The following is an 18,957-nucleotide window of genomic DNA, read 5'->3' on the forward strand; positions in this document are numbered from 1 at the left end:
GGGAGTGGGGAGCGCGCTCGGTGCCGTGCCGGCCGCTCCCGGCCAGCGCTGCGCTGCGCCGAGGCGTTTTCCCGCCCGTCCTGGGAAGGACATAAGCGACACCGTAGTTGGAGCTTAGCTGTCAGGGGGAACAACTTCTCTCTGTGAAAAACGAAGTTCACTCTCCTGTGAGAATTTAAAGGGGTTTAATATAAAGACAATAAGAGACACATCAAATAAAGCAACGGGGTAACAGCCAGTTGCCTTGGCGCTCTGCCAAGAGCACACCTGATGCCAGAGGTCAGTCCTTTTTATACCGTTTTTACTGTCTGTTCTTTATTCATATTAAAACTTTTCCTGGAGCTGTTCTGCATGGCCACTCCTTGGTTCCGCCTTTTTAGAGCGTGCCTAGTCTTCTGCCTTGTGGTTTTATTTCTCTTGATTCTTGGGGTTGGGCCCGCTAGGCAAGAGTCGATGGTAGGGTGGATTTCTTAATTCTCCAGACAGTCAGGGCTGATTGCAGCTTTGGGCCTCTTCGTCTCTCCGGGCAGAGTGGTGATAAAATCTCCCGGACTCTCCTGGCCGCCTGTTCTCCGGGCGGAGTAGCCTTTGGGCCCTTTTGCTCCCTAGACAAAGTGTTGATTAGCAGCTTTTCGGGCCTCATCCTCTGTTCGTTTGGAGGTTATCTTACGTGCTCACACTTGCTAACATTCTTGCTAAAAAGAGAGAAAACTACATCCACACAGCAGAAAGCATTTCTAACGTTATATAATATCTACTTTATACTTTGCGAGAAGCTAATATAATATATGTTTATAACAATCCCCCCTTTTCTATTTTATAAATCATTTGGCTTGAGCAATAATTCTTTTTTCTTGGCTTCTAATGTCTGTTCGTTCTTTTCACAGATCAATTTGGCTTCTTCAAGAGGGTCTTTTATATCACTTTGTCTTTTTAATACCATAATTTTTTGTGCTGTTCCAGACATAGCCAACTTTGGGTCAGTAGGCATTGCCACAACTTGCATGCCTTGAACTATGCTGGTGATTAGCCGAATAAAGCAGGGGATCAAGCAAGGGAGAAATATTAGACTAGCTGTAGCACATAAGAGGAAGAAACCTAGCTTCTTCCACCATTCTTTCCCCAATATGCCATCCCACCAGTTAGCAGACATCATTGATTCCCATTTTTGGACTGGTACATGGGCTATTTTTCTGATTTGGTTGGCCATATCTAGAACGGCATCCCCATTGTCATCAATTTTTAAACAACAGTCCGATGTATTGAACTTCCTGCACACACCGCCTTCTTCGGCCAGTAAATAGTCTAAAGCCAGCCTATTTTGATGTATTGCAGCTCTGGTTTGGCGTTGCTGGCTGACTATTAATTCCATAGCCCCAGCTGTTTCATTGGTTATGATTTCTACAAGAGCTTGGAGTCTGATGATACGATTCAGCATGTAAATTGGGGTCTGATATCCCCAGCTTCCATCTTGTGCTTAGGTAGCTGGCCCATCTGTTTCTAATATTCGTTCAGGGGGCCATTCCTCATCTTTCCATTTTTGGAATCCTCCAATTAAATCTCTTTTCTTTCTTTTGAAGTCTTCATAGAGAGGTATACCTAATTGATCTCCCACTGGTTCTGGGAAAAGGAAAAACCCTGGTTGAATGATTCTTAGTGTACAACTCCCTTTCCAATGTGAAGGGAGTCTTGGGGATGCCCTTTTCCCACATATCCAAAAGAAGCCATCTGGTGCTTTCCAATAATCACCTTCTTGTTGATTTATATTCTCCCCAAATTTGGCTATTTCTGGGATTCCAAAATAAGGATTTTTCCTCGTGTCATTACACGGAAAGAGTCCAACTTCATGATCATATACACAGTCTTTTCCTTTTTTCTGGGCTCAATACCAAGTTGGTTTTTCTGGGACCCACCACCTTGAAGTTTTGTTACTCACTTTATAGCTTTTACAGGGAGTGTTTCCTACTTCATTAAGAAAGTTTATCCCAGTTCGCCAGAGGCATTCTTCCCCTATCACTGTTGAACTTAAAATCCACCCCTCAGGTCGGTTCCCCCCTCTTATATTTGTCCGGTTCCATTTAAGGAGTTCTACCGGGCCTACGCTGCTACCTTTCCGTGGCCATTCTTCTGTCATTAAAGCTCCTCCACAGACCCAACAGTTGGTTATGTTAAGTTCTTTACCTATCCTCTCCCCCAATTCCACAAACAGGTTTTTTCCTAACCTTGGGGTTTTTTCCTCTTTGTTGTTTGAGCTTTGCATACAGGTCCTGGCGTGGTGAGGTGAATATAGGGCGAGGTTGCTGTGCTGGCTTTGTATCTTTACTTACCACTTGCTCTTTTACCAAATCTTGGACTGTTCCCCTGGTGGCAGCTGTGGAGCAAATCTATTTTTCTCCTTTTGGACAATTGCTTCTTAGTCTGTTTCCACTTGTTCCTAAATTTTCTGTAATCCAATATTTTTCTCCTTTATGCATGCAAATACCTAATTTGGATGAGTCATAACAGTGACTGTTGGTATGGGTATGAGTAATAAGAAAGAAGCCCCGGTGTCTTTCCATGTAGAGCTTTCGATAGCATTTGTAACATGGTCTTGCCGGTGTCCCAAAAGGGACCAGGAGAAGTGACAAAAGAAGGAATAACAGAGGTCCGGCATGGCTTATACTCCCACCTCCCTTGCCTATGAGGTTGCAACCCATAGCAGGTGTATTGGATCTTCTCGGTGGCGAGTACAGTGGCCGACCCGGTCTTGCCCTCTATTTCCTTGTCACTTCCTTTGTAGCTTTTAGGCAAATTTCTTTTGGCACCTTTTTAACTGTAGTATCTTATCATATCTTAGGTGTTTCCCATTCAACAGGCACTAGTAATTCCCATCTGCAGAGCAAAGTTATTGCTTTTGTTGCTTATGATTTTGTCTGGATAGGGGGTCGATTTTGTGCTTGACACCCTTTACAACTAGGGTGTCGACGGTGTGAAATGCCAATTTCCCTCTAGATTAATTACTTATATTTGACGTGGTTGGCATGCCCCGTGTTAGAATGATTCAAACAGGGTATATGATGTGGCACTGATGGAAGTTGTGATTCTCCCCCTTCTTAATACAAATCACAGGCTAGAATCAGAACATGAGAGTTCCCTGTTTGATCCAGTCCCAACCCTTCCTGTTTGAAGTGAGAATATTCTTCTCCACGATGTCCCAGAATTTGTCCAGGGGCCACTGATATAAATTTGGCTTTTACTTCTCAGTTAGGTGTGATTCTTTGCATATCCCTTGGATTATTTAGATTGTTCTAGCTCATTGCCACCTGGTCTCCGTTTAAGAATCAATTTGGTATCACCTGGTTTGGATATTACAGTCCACTCTTCAGGTTCTTTTACAGGTCCTTTGATTCTGCTGGCATGGATCTACCCTCGTTCCTTGGTCTGGATTGCGGCCTCAGTCATCAGCAGTACCTGAAAAGGACCCTCCCATTGTGGAGTCAAAGATTGTTCTTTCCATGTTTTTACTAGTACCCATTCCCCTGAATGGATATTATGAATTTTGAACTCCAAAGCTGTGGTTTGAGGGATCATTCCTTTCAGCCGCAAATTTTCAAGTGTTCTGGCAATTGCGGTGACATATTTTTTGACACTTACTTCTCCTACTTCATAAGTGGCTGTTTCATGTTGAGCAGTAAGGAAGGGTAATCCGAACATCATCTCATAAGGAGACACTCCCAGGTCTGACCTGGGCTGTGTTCGGCCTCTCAACAGAGCCAAAGGTAAGCATTTTACCCATGACATTTGAGTTTCAATCATTAATTTTGTTAAAGTTTTTTTCAAAGTCTGGTTCACTCTTTCTACTTGGCCTGAACTTTTGTGGGTGCCAGGGGGTATGTAATTCCCATTTTATTCCCAAGGCTTGAGTTATTTGTTGTAAGACTTTGGATGTAAAATGTGTTCTTCTACCTGAGTTTATTTTATTAACCATTCCATATCTGGGAATAATTTGTTCCAGAAGGGTTTTGCATACTATGTTAGCTGTAGCTCTAGTAGCAGGAACTGCTTCTACCCAACAAGTTAGGTGGTCTGCTATTACTAATAGGAACTTCCATCTCTGTACTTGAGGAAGTTTAGTGAAATCTACTTGGATACTTTGGAATGGTCGCAGAGCTAACTCACGGCCTCCTAATGTTGTTTTTCTCATTATTTTCCTAGTCACTCTTTGGCAAGTTCTACAGTTCCCAGTTATTTGTTTTGCTACCCCAAAGATTCCAATACACCCATAATTTTTTAGAAAATGATCACACAAGCTAGCTTGAGTACCCCAATGAGTTTTTTGATGCATATCTTCTAATATTCTCTTAGTGAGTGGCTTATTAAGTAACTGTCTCCCATCAGGAAGTTTCCGTTTTCCAGATTGATCTTGTTCTCCCCCTATCTTAAATAATTCTTTTTCTTCTTCTTTACTAAATTTGGGGATTTCCAATTCTCCCCTTTCTGGGGTCAGGATTAACAGAATTGGTTCAGTCCCATTTTCTGCTGCATCTTTGGCTTCTTGGTCTGCTAGGTTATTCCCTCTTATTTCCGGGGTCATCCCTTCTTGGTGTCCTTTGATATGCACTACGGCTATTTCTTCAGGCAATTTTAATGCTTCCAACACTTCTGAAATCAGGCCTTCATGTATCAGTTCTTTCCCCTTTGAATTTAGTAAACCCCTTTCTTCCCAGATCTTTCCAAAGGTATGTACTTTGAATCAGTATAGACGGTCCCCTTTTTGTGTGCTAAATGCTCCAGTGCTCTCTTTAGAGCGTATAATTCACAAGACTGCGCCGACCAATTTGAAGGTAGTTTTCCTTTTTCGATGGCCTGCATATTTATCCCATCGACTAAGGCATATCTTGACATTCTTTTTCCTTGCAAGCATCTGGATGAACCATCCACATATATTCTTTCCTCTTCTAAGAGGGCTTGTTCAGCTAGATCTTCTCGAACTTTTGTTTGGTATTGAGTAATTTCTAAGCAATCATGTGCCAGGTCATCTTTTGGTTCTCCATACAGGAATTGGGCCGGATTGAGGCTTTTGCTTGCTTCTATAGTTAGATCATTACTGTCAATCAGAATTGCTTCATATTTTAATAGCCTGGAGTCTGTTAACCATTTTTCAGCTTTTTGATTTAGCACATTTCGGACCGCATGGGGTGTGTATACAATCAGTTTACTTCCAAAGGTGAGCTTACGGCTCTCCTCCACCAAAATAGCGGTAGCTGCTATGGCTTGAATGCATACTGGCCAGCCACGGCTTACTGGGTCCAATAGTTTAGCTAAATAAGCTATTGGTCTTCTCACCCCTCCCCATTCCTGGACTAATACACCATGAGCTACTCCATTTTCTGCATTCACATATAAATGAAAGGGTTTTTCTAGTGAGGGTAAGCTTAGGGCTGGTACCGAGGCTAGTTTCAACTTCAGTTTTTCTAATTTATTATCATCATCATCTTTGGTCCATTGTATATTGTCTCCCCCTGTTAATTTTTCATATAAAAATTTTACTGCTTGTGTATATCTTCCAATCCATAATCTGCAATATCCCAGTAGCCCCAGCAGTCTCCTAACCTCCTTTTTTGAAGAGGGAGGAGGGAGGGATAAAATCCCTGTAATTGTTTCAGGACTTAGTTGTCAGCTACCTTTGCTTATCAGGTGGCCGAGATATTTTACTTCTGATTCCACAAACTGTAATTTCCTTTTTGATGCCTTTAGTCCCTTTTTCCCAAGAAAATTTAGAAGCTTTATGGTAGCTCCTTTAACTTTCATTTCATCTTCTCCTGATATTAGAAGGTCATCTCCATATTGGATAAATTGTATTCCTGGGGGAGTGGGGAAGGTTTGTAGTATTTCTCCCAAGGCTTGCCCAAATAAATTTGGGGCCTCACAATAGCCCTGTGGCAGTTTAGTCCACCTCAACTGGTTCTTTTTCCCTGTGTTTGGATCTTCCCATTCAAAGGCAAAAATATTTCGGCTTTCCTCTGCCAGTGGGCAGGCCCAAAAGGCATTTTTAAGATCTACCACACTAAACCACTGATGTTGAGGTGGAATTTTGCTTAAAAGAGTGCAGGGATTAGGAACCATAGGGTAGCAGGCCCGTGTTCTTTTGTTTACTTCTCTTAAATCTTGCACTAATTTATAATTTCCATCAGATTTCTTTACTGGGAGAATAGGGCTATTATGAGGGGATTTACAAGGTTCTAGTGTCCCATCCTTTATTAATTCTTCTATCACTGGTTTTAAGCCTTTTCTCCCTTCTAAAGATATAGGGTACTGATGTACACAAATGGGACCTTCTCCTTTTTCAATTGTGACCCTTATGGGGTCAAGATCTAGTCCACCCCTAATCCCTTCCCTAGCCCAAACCTCTCTGTTAATTTTGCTTTCATCTTCTTGGCTAAGTTTAAACACTTTGGCCGTCATTTTCCCTTCTTCTGGTATGACTCCAATCCCCAGTTGGATTTGTAAATCCCTTCCCAATAAATTGCTGCCAGCCTCAGGAGCTAACAAAGCATCCCCTATCCCTATTTTTGTTTCCCCTTCAATAACCACATCTTTAATGACAGGGACCTTAAATCCTTCCCCCTTTGCTCCTGTTACTTTTACCATATCATTACTTACATCCCACCCTTTTGGAATATTCATCACACAAGTCTTTTCTGCCCCAGTGTCAACTATAAATTCCAATACTTCCTCTTCGGGGCCTACTTTTAAAGTTATCAAAGGCTCCAGATGGTATTTATCCCCCCAAAAATAGAGCCCATGATTTCCCTATTTTTCTTCTGTGCGTGTCTCTTGAAATCTTTTCAGATCCCTCCTCAGGTGGGGGCATTCTCTTTGATAATGCCCTTCTTCCTTGCAATAGAAACAGGCATCCCTGGGTTGTTCTTGGAATCTTGATTGTGCTGAGGTTTTATTTTTCTCTTTTCCACCATTTCTGAATCTGGAATGTTTAGGAGTGTTACCTGAGGGCTTTAGATTTTTTTTGGAAGGTACTCTCTCGCATAGTGGCTATCATGATCTTTGCTCCCACTTTGGCTTTTTCTTCATCCCTCCGGACATATATATCTTTTGAGCTTCCCTTACTAGGTCTTGTAATGGTTTCTCATACCAATCTTCTATTTTTTCCAATTTTTTTCTAATATCTGGCCAGGCATGAGTGACAAAGTGAACTCTTAGCAGGGCTTGCCCTGCTAGGGACTCCGGGTCTCTCCCAGAATATTGTTTCATATTCTTTCGGAGCCTCTCCAGCCACTCAGTCAGGGTTTCTTCCTTCCCTTGCTGCCCCTCAAAGGCCTTTCTGACATTTTGTCCTCAGAGTGCCCCCTCTTTTATTCCCTTGATTATCAAATTACAATAATCATTCATATGTCCCCTCCTAGCTTCATCATTTTCGTTCCAGTTAGGAGGTGTAATGGGCATTTTCTGATCCCCGGGTGGACCTTGTTGGTTTTCTTTTCCCCAAATTTTTATTCCAGCAATTCTAATCATTTCTCTTTCTTCTTGGGAGAATATTATTTTCATTATTGATTGCATTTCTTCCCAAGTGAAAATGTTGGGACCTAAGAACTGGTCCAACATTTCAGCTGTACCTATGGGGTCTTCTAATAATCCTTTAATTTCTTTTTTGAAATTCCTAACCTCTGTAGAGGTTAGAGGAGCACTCACAAAGCCGCTTCCCCCTCCTCCCCTAGGTACTTCTCTTAACGGAAAGAAATGAATTTCTCGGCTTCCCTCTGTTTGTTTAGCAATGGAGGGCTTGTTGGGCTGCCTCGGAGCCTTAATGGCACCTCCTGTATTCTGGGATGGTGCTCCTTCGTTAAGAAGAGGGTTGATTTGGGAAGAAAGCACCGAACTCCCCTGGGGAGGAGGGGCAGATTCAAAGTCTGGCGCTGAAGCTGAATATTCTGTGGTGCAGAGGGTGGGGGTGGGGTATGGCAGTGAAGCCAGATATTCCGGAGCACAGGAGGCGGGCACCAGGGCTAAAGGCGGGTTTCTCAAGGCAGGAGAGGTAGGGGCTGAAGCCGGGACGTGTGACCTTTCCCTTGATGCAATTGAGGGTGCTGGGATTCCCGAGATATATGGGAAGGGTGGGATCCCCGGCATGGGCGGGGGCAGGGCTCCCCCCCAGCTCCATTGGGGCGGGAGGGCTGCCGGGGGAAAGGCCCCCGGTGCGGGCGGAGGGGGGGCTGGCGGGGGAAGCCCCGGAGCCAGGGGGAGGAGGGCAGCTTCTGGTGCTGGCGGCGGAGGCAATACTTCTAAAGGGTCTCAGCCTTTTTTCTCTTCTGTTTGCTTTTCCTCTGCGGTTTCTGATATTTTGAAGACTTTGGTTCCCAGAGGTTTTGTAATTCCTGTCCAGCAAGAAGCATATTCTCTCTCCTCAGGGTGAGATGGCTCTTTTGAATTTACAAATACATTTAGAGCCTGGCAAATCCATGCCTCATCAGACCCGTATTTTGGCCAGTACACATGATCAGATCTGATTTCCTTTTTTACCCACTCTTTCATGCAGAATTGAATCATTTTTACTTTCTCTTTTCCTTTTGTAGAAGGATCAGTTTCCCAGTTTGCGAGTTTGACCCCGAGGGGACTGTCTCGGGGTATATCCTCTGGCACCCTTTTATAATTTGAACTTAATTTACTAGGTTGTTGTCCCATTTTCCCAGGAGTTCTCTATTACTCAAAATACCAATTTATCCCCCCCTTTGAAATACTAATTCATTCCTTTAAAACACCAATCTTCACTGCTGTAAAATACTACCCACCCTTTCACAGTACAAAAAACACCAAAAAATTTATTAGAGCCCACCTTCCCCAAAAACAAAGTTAACTTCGAATTACACAGTTTTTCATTCACACATTCACTCTTTTTTAATATTTGTTCACTCACTCATTCCTACTCACAACAGAATAATAAGGTACCTCTTTCAAGTCACTTGTTAGTATCCACCCATGGGTATGATATAATCCTCAGGATTCTGGGTGCTCTTGGATTTCCCTCAACCCAGCATTGCTAGCATCCAAACCCCAACCTCTCTTGGGGTACTTTTAGGCCCTGGGTGCTCTTGGGGTTTTCCTCAACCCAGCATATGGGGGGGTAGCTCCCACTTTGCAACCCCTTCTCTGGGACCCCGTCCCAGTCACCCCCGGAGATTCTTTCACTCCGCTTATCTCTCGCTTTGTCTCCTCGCTGGCCGCTGTTCTCGTGAACAAGACGGAACGGCAGCACTCAGAGACTGCCACACTCGCTTCGCAGATCTGGGGGCAACCAGCCCACGTCTCATTCACACACGCTCATCTCCCGTAACCACCCCCTTTTTCTTTGGACAATACTTCCCAGTCCTGTTTCTTTTCCAGTGTCTGTGGGATTTTTGTCGAGAGCGCTCTCTTTCATTTGCTTTATTTTTGTGTCTTTCTTGTCCTCTGGGTGTTGCCCTGCTGCCACCAAATCACGCCAGAGGATGCTAAGCAAAGGTCCTGCCAACTTGGGCGGGAGGCGCCTTACCCTTGCTTCTTGAATCCTCCCACGCTTTTCAGAGGCGAGGTGTAGCTCCGGGACGAGCCCTTAATTGTGAAAAACGAGGTTCACTCTCCTGTGAGAATTTAAAGGGTTTAATATAAAGACAATAAGAGACACATCAAATAAAGCAACGGGGTAATGGCCGGGTGCCTTGGTGCTCTGCCAAGAGCACACCTGATGCCAGAGGTGAGTCCTTTTTATACCATTTTTACTGTCTGTTCTTTATTCATATTAAAACTTTTCCTGGAGCTGTTCTGCATGGCCATTCCTTGGTTCCGCCTTTTTAGAGCATGCGTAGTCTTCTGCCTTGTGGTTTTATTTCTCTTGATTCTTGGGGTTGGGCCCGCTAGGCAAGAGTCGATGGTAGGGTGGATTTCTTAATTCTCCAGACAGTCAGGGCTGATTGCAGCTTTGGGCCTCTTCGTCTCTCCGGGCAGAGTGGTGATAACGGCTCTTGGACTCTCCTGGCCGCCTGTTCTCCGGGCGGAGTAGCATTTGGGCCCTTTTGCTCCCTAGACAAAGTGTTGATTAGCAGCTTTTCGGGCCTCATCCTCTGTTCGTTTGGAGGTTATCTTACGTGCTCACACTTGTTAACATTCTTGCTAAAAAGAGAGAAAACTACATCCACACAGCAAAAAGCATTTCTAACATTATATAATATCTACTTTATACTTTGCGAGAAGCCAATATAATATATGTTTATAACACCTCCATTGGCGACCTCCTTTTCCCTCTGATTCAGCTACCTTGTGGTAGGTGCGATGGTGCTGAAGAAGGGTGGCGGCTTGGCACAGTTGCTGTCACAGGTGGATCTTTGAGTGGCATGTGTGAGGGTAGGAGGGTACGGCACCCATAGCTGAAGGCAAAAAAGGTCAGGGCATGTCATCAGCCGCAGTCGTGCTAAGTTGTTCATCTATGCAAACTGCTTGCCGAGTTGTTCCTTTCTTAGGTAATGGGGGCTTGTATCAACCAGAACTGCAAATGGTCAGTATTTGCAGAGAAGGTTACTTGGACTGTTGTTGAAGTGAGTGTAGCAGTTTCTATGGCATTCTGCAAAAAAAGTGACAGGTCTCCCTGTGTTCCCCAGTTCTTAACAAAGATGAAGTTAACAAACCCCTGAAAAGAGGTTTTGCAAAACTTCAGGGATATTTTCCTACTAGTACTGTAGAGACAACCATAGTCACCTTGTCTTTCCAAAAGTGAAGGTTCCCTATTTTTGTCCAAGAGCATCAAGTGCTTTTGATCAGCGTTTGTGTGCATGCATTAGCCTCGTTCTTGCTCTTCCTTGGAGAACTTTTACAATACTCACATGATCTGTGTAGGCTGCAGACTGCAGTGGTGAACTTCAAGGCTTCCAGCAGAAGGGAGATGCTGTCCACGTTTTGGATTCTCCTTAGCCTGAACCTTCAATGTCCAATAACGCAGCGTTTGGTGCTCGAGGCACTGACTCTGGCGTGCCCCTGGTCAGAGACAGTCCAGCTGCGTTACCTCCACGCGTCGCTGAAGCGACTTCGGGATCAGGAAAAGAGCTTGCTGGGCTAGCTAGCTGGCTTCTTTGCAGAGGGAAACACGGCAGGAGCCGTTGATGTCGGCTCACGTTAGCTCAGAGACAAAGGAAGAGAGGGGCTGTTCAGGTCTGGCTTCTAACAGGTTTAATGCGATAGGATGAGGATGAGGTCGGATTGATGGGAATCCACTCCTCGGAGCCTTGTCCTCAGTTTTATAGGGAATTTGAAAACCCCCTGTAACTATTCCTGAAAAGACCTGCCTTGCTAAATTAGTGCCTTTTAAGTCTTGTGTCCCCAGGATAGAACAACAAACTCACAAAGATAACAGCAGTGGATCTACAGGACTTCTGCAGGCCTTCTGGACTGCAGACATCTCTGACCAAAGGCCACAGATGACGTGTACCCTGATCCTGCCGAACGCCCGTCCGCCCTGGACTCAGCTTCAAGGTTTGATTGATACTGGTGCTGATGTAACTATCATCTCCTTCTCTGCGTGGCCTCCCTCATGGCCTTTACCCCCAGTGGGATCGGCCATCACAGGATGAGGATGAACCACACAGAGCTATTGAAGCGAACGGCCTGTGACGGTGAAGGACTCAGAGGGGCACACAGCTACAATTAGGCCTTATGTTACTACCACTTCCCTTAACCTTTGGGGACGGGATGTGTTGGCAGCCTGGGGCATACGGATCGGGACAAATTTTTAGCAGGGGTCACTGTGCGCAAAGGTGCACAGTATCCTACACTGCCTTTGCAGTGGTTGATTAACACACCAATCCGAGTCAGACTCTGCTTAGTTAGTTGAATTAAGGGCTGTTATCATGGCTTTTCAACGATTCTCACAGGAACCTTTGAATTTGGTTACTGAAGCCGACTAGCAAAAGCTCGTATACAATTAATCACCTTACGGTACCACAAAATTCAAAGAATCCTGTTCTTCTGAATCACTTTCTCTCATTGCAATCTGCAGGCAAGAGACAACTGCCCTGGGCAAAAGTCTGGGTGTGGAATTTACTCACTAACCAGTGGGAAGGCCTGCGGGAACTTATGGTTTGGGGTCGTGGCTATGCTTGCGTTTCTACAGATACTGGGGTACGGTGGCTAGCTGCAAAATGTGTTCGCCCTGCCCTACGGCACCAGAGGCAGAACAGGCAACCTCCAAATGATGACCAGAACACCAACCATCCAAGTGGCCACCAGAATGTAGATCATCAGCCATCAGACTCTTCTGATGATGACCAAGATGTTGACCATCAGGCAGATGGTCCTTCTACAAGCAGAGACTGGGATGGTCCTTCCACAAGCAGAGACTGAACTTTAAATTTCTTGTTATGGAGTCAGATCGTTAAAGCCTTAAGGACATATTTAGAATTAATAACTGATGTAAATTTCTATTTAGGATTAATAGTGGAGTTGTTATCTTATCAAACAAAAAGGGGGAATTGTAGATACCAAAATGCTGCTAGCGAGGATTTTCTTGCTATTTTCTAAGTCTGTGAGAGACTTTTCTCTCTCACAGAAGAGGTAGCAGAGTATGTAAACAACCAAGCCACCTGCAACCTTGAAAAGTCTGGTTTATGGTCTAGTAGAAAAATATTTTGACAATGGATGGTTTAGGATTTTAGCCAATCACCCCAAGGGGGGGGGCTGATCCTTTGTCCAATTAGACTATGAAGAAAAAAGTCTGTAAAAGAGTTTGTGAAATAATTAAATGAATAAATCTTGGTGCACAATTCCTGCCTGCTGGATCTTCTCTCCTCCTCCTCCCTATGGCTGCGGGACACAGTGATACACCCTAGGGCCCAGGCCTGCGGTAATAGACCACAATTACAAGTGAACTGCAACACAAGCAGCTAACACATTCCTCCTGTGATAAATGAGTGAACGATAAATTTTGTCTTTCGCATCTATCACTTTAACATTTAGAAGTGAGAATGTACTATGTAGAAATAGTGTTAAGGTAAAATATAGGTAAGTAAAAACAAGACTAGAGTAAATTGTAACTTCGAATGAGTGGTAACATGTTGGGAAACGTAGGAAGAAACACATGATAATAAATGTCCTTTAAGTTGAGAAATTACAGAGGTGGAAACCAAGACATCTTCAAGAAACAAAGAAGATAAACCGCATGCATCCCAGGAAGTCTGTTATCTCATCAAAACTCACACCTCCCAAAGAACCCATCAACTACAAATTAGGTTGGAGACTGAGGAGGCACCGGAGGGGGGTGCCTGCCTTCAATTCTGGAGCTACTCAGAGGACCGAGGTGGCAGTGTGCTGGCGTGTGCTGGCGCAAGGGGGCAGAGACGGAGGGGGGAAAGTTGAGTGAAGTGTAAATGACTTTCTGGGCTTAAGGACTATGTTTAAAGAAGTACTAAAGTTCACAGTAAAATGAATGGAGCCACGCCTCTAGCAATATTGCTAAGTGCTCCTGCACTGTGATATGCCTTTGTTCTACTAATAAATGCTCAATATTATGCTGCTGAAAATTCCGCTTGGGAATTCATCTTTCTCACTTCTTCCCTTAAAATCAGTTCTAAGAATTTAGTGTGAAATACATTTAGGCTTGGTCCACATTATTTTTAGTTCAAATAAACACATCTAAATTTTTTCCATCTTTCCCATTAAAGGATTTTGGTTTTGGCTCATTCTTTCAGCATTTTGCCAGCAATCTGCTCAATGCTCTTTCCTTAGGAATGAAAGCTGTAGCCTGATATTACAAAGTGTTTGGTGAAACCTTTACCATGACTCTCAAGTCGCAACATGCCAGATAATCACTGGTTTTCAAAGCTGCTTGAAGATAGAAGGAAAGCGTCAAAGGTTTATGCATGAATCAGCATCCCCTTGTCACAACGTCATGCTGCAGTGATCCTTGCAGAGCTCTAAGACTGGATTTAAAGGAGAAAAGCTCAATACTGGCTCCTGAGCCAGCAGGATGAAACATCCAAGATTGTACATATATTACTTCTGTGCTAAAACTACTGTATGAAAACGTCTTACCATTATGGCAGTTTTATAGTACTCCATAGGAGACATCTCTTTAAATGACTCTAATATCCTTTCAGTGCTAAAATTGAGAAGGGGGTTGATCCATAGTTAACTCATGTAAACACGAGTGAACTACTAAGAGACAGCAAATGTTAATCACAAAACCTAAGCAGCAGGATTCGCCTTAATCTTGTCAAGATAAGAGGAACAGGATCTTTTGAAAACCGGCACAGAGATCGCTGCATCAGCCACCGAAGAACTGCGCATGCTCCAGAAAGAAAGGTAAAAAGTGCATTGTGACAAAGACTACTGATCTTCATCAGAAAGACCCTCGAGGAAGAAGAGGAGCCTTCCTCAGTGCGCCCATCAGCGTACACAGCGCATGCATGGCACGTATGCTAATGATATTAATGACTTCCGAGAAGTAATTTCTAGAACCACTCCTATCCCAAGAATTGTGATGAATGTTCATAAATTTTACACATAATGCTGGACTGTATGGAGTGCTCTGTGTGTGTGTGTTAGGAGGAGTGATCCCCCATGCACCCAGCGCCGAATAAAGCAAATACCCGCTTCTCTGACTCTGAAGCATCTCTAGGCCTGGTTTTGGGCAATTCAAAATAGGTGAATACACATTACAACTACAGCTGAAGTTGTTGCGTAGGCAGATTGAAGAGGAAAGGATTTCATCTTCATCACTCTCCTTCTTTCTTGTTTTGACAGAATTAAGAACTTGTAAAAAATCTGATATCACTGATGCTCACCACTCTTCCAATTAGACTACGCTCACTTAGGCAACGAAGTCCAGAGCTTCGGATATCTCCCGCTTCTGCCCTAGGAATTGCTTCCAGTGCTGTACCTTTGCTCCAGCTGCGAAACCAAACCAGCAGAACCAAGGAAGTTCTCTCTGAATGAACCATTGCTCTTGAAGGCTACAACGGTAGTCATGGCAGTGAACACTCCTCTTCACTGGGCCATTCCTCTGAAAAAAAACCCATGCACCACCTCTCAACCTAAACCGTTAAGCCTCCTGCTGATGCTGACTGACAAAGCGTCCAACTGCACTTAGATTCCAACAGCTACTTCCAATGACCTGTCAACAGAGCTTTGCAGACTTGCAACAGAGCAACAAACTAAAGGGGCTATGTTTCATGGCTGTTTTTCAAACATCATTGACTTATGTCCCTTTGCCAGCTTAAGTGAAGGTGGCCCATCCACCTTGGTCAAAATCAGCAGAATTTTGGCCCAATTTGTTGTTACGCAACACATCATGACACAATCTCTTGGTGTTGATGCAAAATTCCCACTGAAGTGCATGTCGTTACATGACTTAAGGCTACCTACTCACAGAGTGTCCACTCCACTGCCACACCCATTTTCTGGCCACCTTGAAATGACTGAGCTGTCTTACTGTTCCCAACATTCCTCAGGGGTACGTGACCACCATAGCCTCCCTTCTGAAGTTTAGGAACCTAAGTAGTACTAGCAATAGCAGTTTATCCAAAATCCATTTGCTCCATCAACAAACTCCGAGCAAGCGCTGAGAATTAGTTTCAAGACTTCTACATATATTTACAGGGAGCTTTTTGTTTGCTTGTTTGTTTTTAAAGCAGATGGAGTAGTGCGATGTTTCCCTGAGGCTACCAGGGCTGCGAGGCAGGCAGGCAGAGCCCTGGCATGGGTGGCACAGGGGACCCCGGGCGCTGACGGCTGCCACCAGCGCAGGCCAGCTCGGAACTGGCAGGCAGGGCTGCACCCCGCGTCTGCCACAACAGCTGCAGCTTCTGCAGCCTGAAACACAGCTGGCTCAGGGGTTCAAATTAAGAGCCAAAACCTTTTGCTGCTCAATTTGGGGCAGAGAAAGGTCATCACTTCTAGCATGGCATAAGCCTGCCACTACATTTCTGTGAAGGAAAATCACCTTGTTAGAGTGAAACTCCTGAGTAAAATACTGAAGCGCTTTCAGATTCGTATTATCTGACATTTCTGTGACCTTCTTTTATACCTGCATTGTTTCCTACTGCTGGTTTTGGGCACAAGTTCTGTGTACACTATTCTGGAAACAAAAAAATAACCCAAAACCAACACCCACTCCTCCCCCACCATCACTCCTTCCCCAGCCCCAAGCCTAACAAAACCAGCCTGCAGAATGTGCAGGATTTCAAATGAGAACAAGCATAGATGGGACATCAAAAGATGGATTCTCCTTAGACATTTGTGCATGCAGTGCTCTGCAATCAACTCCTAAATTCTACTCCTCGTACACCAAATATTTGTCTTGGGAACTCCTTGTTCTCCATTCCAACCCTTCTGAGAGGGTAATCGAGGAGTTACTCTACATATTTTAAGCACATGTTGCACTAGTCAAATCCAATGCACAGCATTACTTGACTAACTGAGGCGGTGGCAAGGTCAATTAAGACCTGTTCATGTCTTAATTTGGAGCTCTTCCAACTGCTTGAAAAGTGAAGCCTTGGACGTTGAAGGTTCAGACTAAGGAGAATCCAAAATGTGGATAGCATCTCCCTTCTGCTGGAAGCCTTGAAGTTCACCACTGCAGTCTGCAGCCTACACAGATCATGTGAGTATTGTAAAAGTTCTCCAAGGAAGAGCAAGAACGAGGCTAATGCATGCACACAAACGCTGATCAAAAGCACTTGATGCTCTTGGACAAAAATAGGGAACCTTCACTTTTGGAAAGACAAGGTGACTATGGTTGTCTCTACAGTACTAGTAGGAAAATATCCCTGAAGTTTTGCAAAACCTCTTTTCAGGGGTTTGTTAACTTCATCTTTGTTAAGAACTGGGGAACACAGGGAGACCTGTCACTTTTTTTGCAGAATGCCATAGAAACTGCTACACTCACTTCAACAACAGTCCAAGTAACCTTCTCTGCAAATACTGACCATTTGCAGTTCTGGTTGATACAAGCCCCCATTACCTAAGAAAGGAACAACTCGGCAAGCAGTTTGCATAGATGAACAACTCAGCACGACTGCGGCTGATGACATGCCCTGACCTTTTTTGCCTTCAGCTATGGGTGCCGTACCCTCCTACCCTCACACATGCCACTCAAAGCTCCTTGCGTGGAGCTCTCGCACCACCTATGACAGCAACTGTGCCAAGCCGCCACCCTTCTTCAGCACCATCGCACCTACCACAAGGTAGCTGAATCAGAGGGAAAAGGAGGTCGCCAATGGAGGGAAGTTGTACCCCCTGACAGCTAAGCTCCAACTACGGTGTCGCTTATGTCCTTCCCAGGACGGGCGGGAAAACGCCTCGGCGCAGCGCAGCGCTGGCCGGGAGCGGCCGGCACGGCACCGAGCGCGCTCCCCACTTCCCTCCCGCCCGCGCCGCTGCGGAGACCCCGGGTTCGCCGGAATCGGCCACATGCTGCACGGAGGGCAGCGCGGCAAAGGCGGCCTCCCCTCGTCGCCCGGGGAAGGCCGGCCTCGGATCCCCGCTCTCTCCACCGGCACGGGCAGTGCCAGCAGCCTCTCGCTGTGGCCGCCGCTGGCCGAAAGCCTCGCCGCGCACCGCCCGGCCGGCCCCGCCGCTCCGCGGGCTCACACGGCACCTGCCGTGGGCGGCCGCCGAGCGACAGGAAGCAGAAGCGCTCACCGCCGCGCCGCTCGCCGCCCCGCCCGGGCGCTCCTCTCCTCGCGCTACCACGATGGCGCCGGCCCGCCCCGCCTTCCCCGTCGCCTGCGGCGCAACGCGGCTGCTCCGAGCCACGCAGCACGCGTGCGGCCGGGCCCTGCCGAGCTGCCGGCGGAGCCGGGGCACAGCCCGGGCGGGAGAGCTTCCGGCGAGGCTGGGCGGGCGGCGAGCGCGGCCGAGCGTGAGCGCGCCAGGCGGGCGGCGGGCGGCGGCGCGATGGAGAGCTAGATGGAGGCGGCAGCACCGCGCGGCATAAAATAGCTGATCGTCCGGCAGCCGCCCGCTCCGCAGCCCCTCGGCTGCTGTCGAGAAGGGCCCCAGCCCTGGCCGCGCCGGTGGCGAGGCGGCTCCGCAGCCCGCGGGCAGCCCTGGCGGGGCAGGGGAGCACTGCGGGCAGCCCCGGGGCCGCGCAGCCGTCTGCAACGCGCGGTGGGAGCCGCTGGGAACTATTTTACACGTCCCGGGGGGCTGGAGAGGAGCACGGAGACCACGCGGCAGGTCGCTGCCGTTAGGGAAAATTAATCCACGATGCCTGAGGTTTATATCCGAAAAGGAGACAGAGGAGTCCTGCAACATTCTTCGACTACAGGGAGAGTCCATGGGGCTTTTCCCATGGCGTCTGTCAAACGGTTGCGGGATGCAGCCCCCTTTTGATGCCAAGTTCCCGGCCACAGCACCCTCTTCCTTTTCCCCACTGGCTGAGGTATTGGGGAGATACAGACTTCCGGAACTGCCTACTCTATGCGCCCCCCTCTAATATGCACCCCCCTCTTGGCATCGAGAAGAAAGAAAAGAACCCCATTCCTAATGCTCTTAAGTCTTTGTTGCCTTGCTCTAGGTTCAGGAATTTAACACGGCCTTGATTAATCAACAGTCTCTGATGATTAGTAACAGTTCTAGAGAACTCCTAGTTTCTTCTGTTACTTCACTAGCCATAACTTCCTAGCCTTGTCTACAGGCCGATTCACACGGTCTCTTTGTAAAGACTCATCCATCTCATTCCTTTTAATCCCTCCTCTTTTTATTTGCTCTGTATTTGCCTTTACAAACCTTAATTACCATGGATTTAATTTTTTCTTCTGGAGTCTTCTTGGGTTTTGCTATTATTTGCAGTGACATCCTTTTCTGTCCTTTTGTAGTCATTTCTGGATCTGGTAGGCATGGCTGCTAGCGGCATCCCCTTGAGCACCTGCTGAAAGAGCTGCAGCCAGCATGGTGTCACGCATGGTAAAAAGATGAGAGTTGCTATAGCATATAAGA

Source organism: Aphelocoma coerulescens, unplaced genomic scaffold (genome assembly GCF_041296385.1).
Source record: "Aphelocoma coerulescens isolate FSJ_1873_10779 unplaced genomic scaffold, UR_Acoe_1.0 HiC_scaffold_114, whole genome shotgun sequence".
Taxonomy (NCBI): domain Eukaryota; kingdom Metazoa; phylum Chordata; class Aves; order Passeriformes; family Corvidae; genus Aphelocoma; species Aphelocoma coerulescens.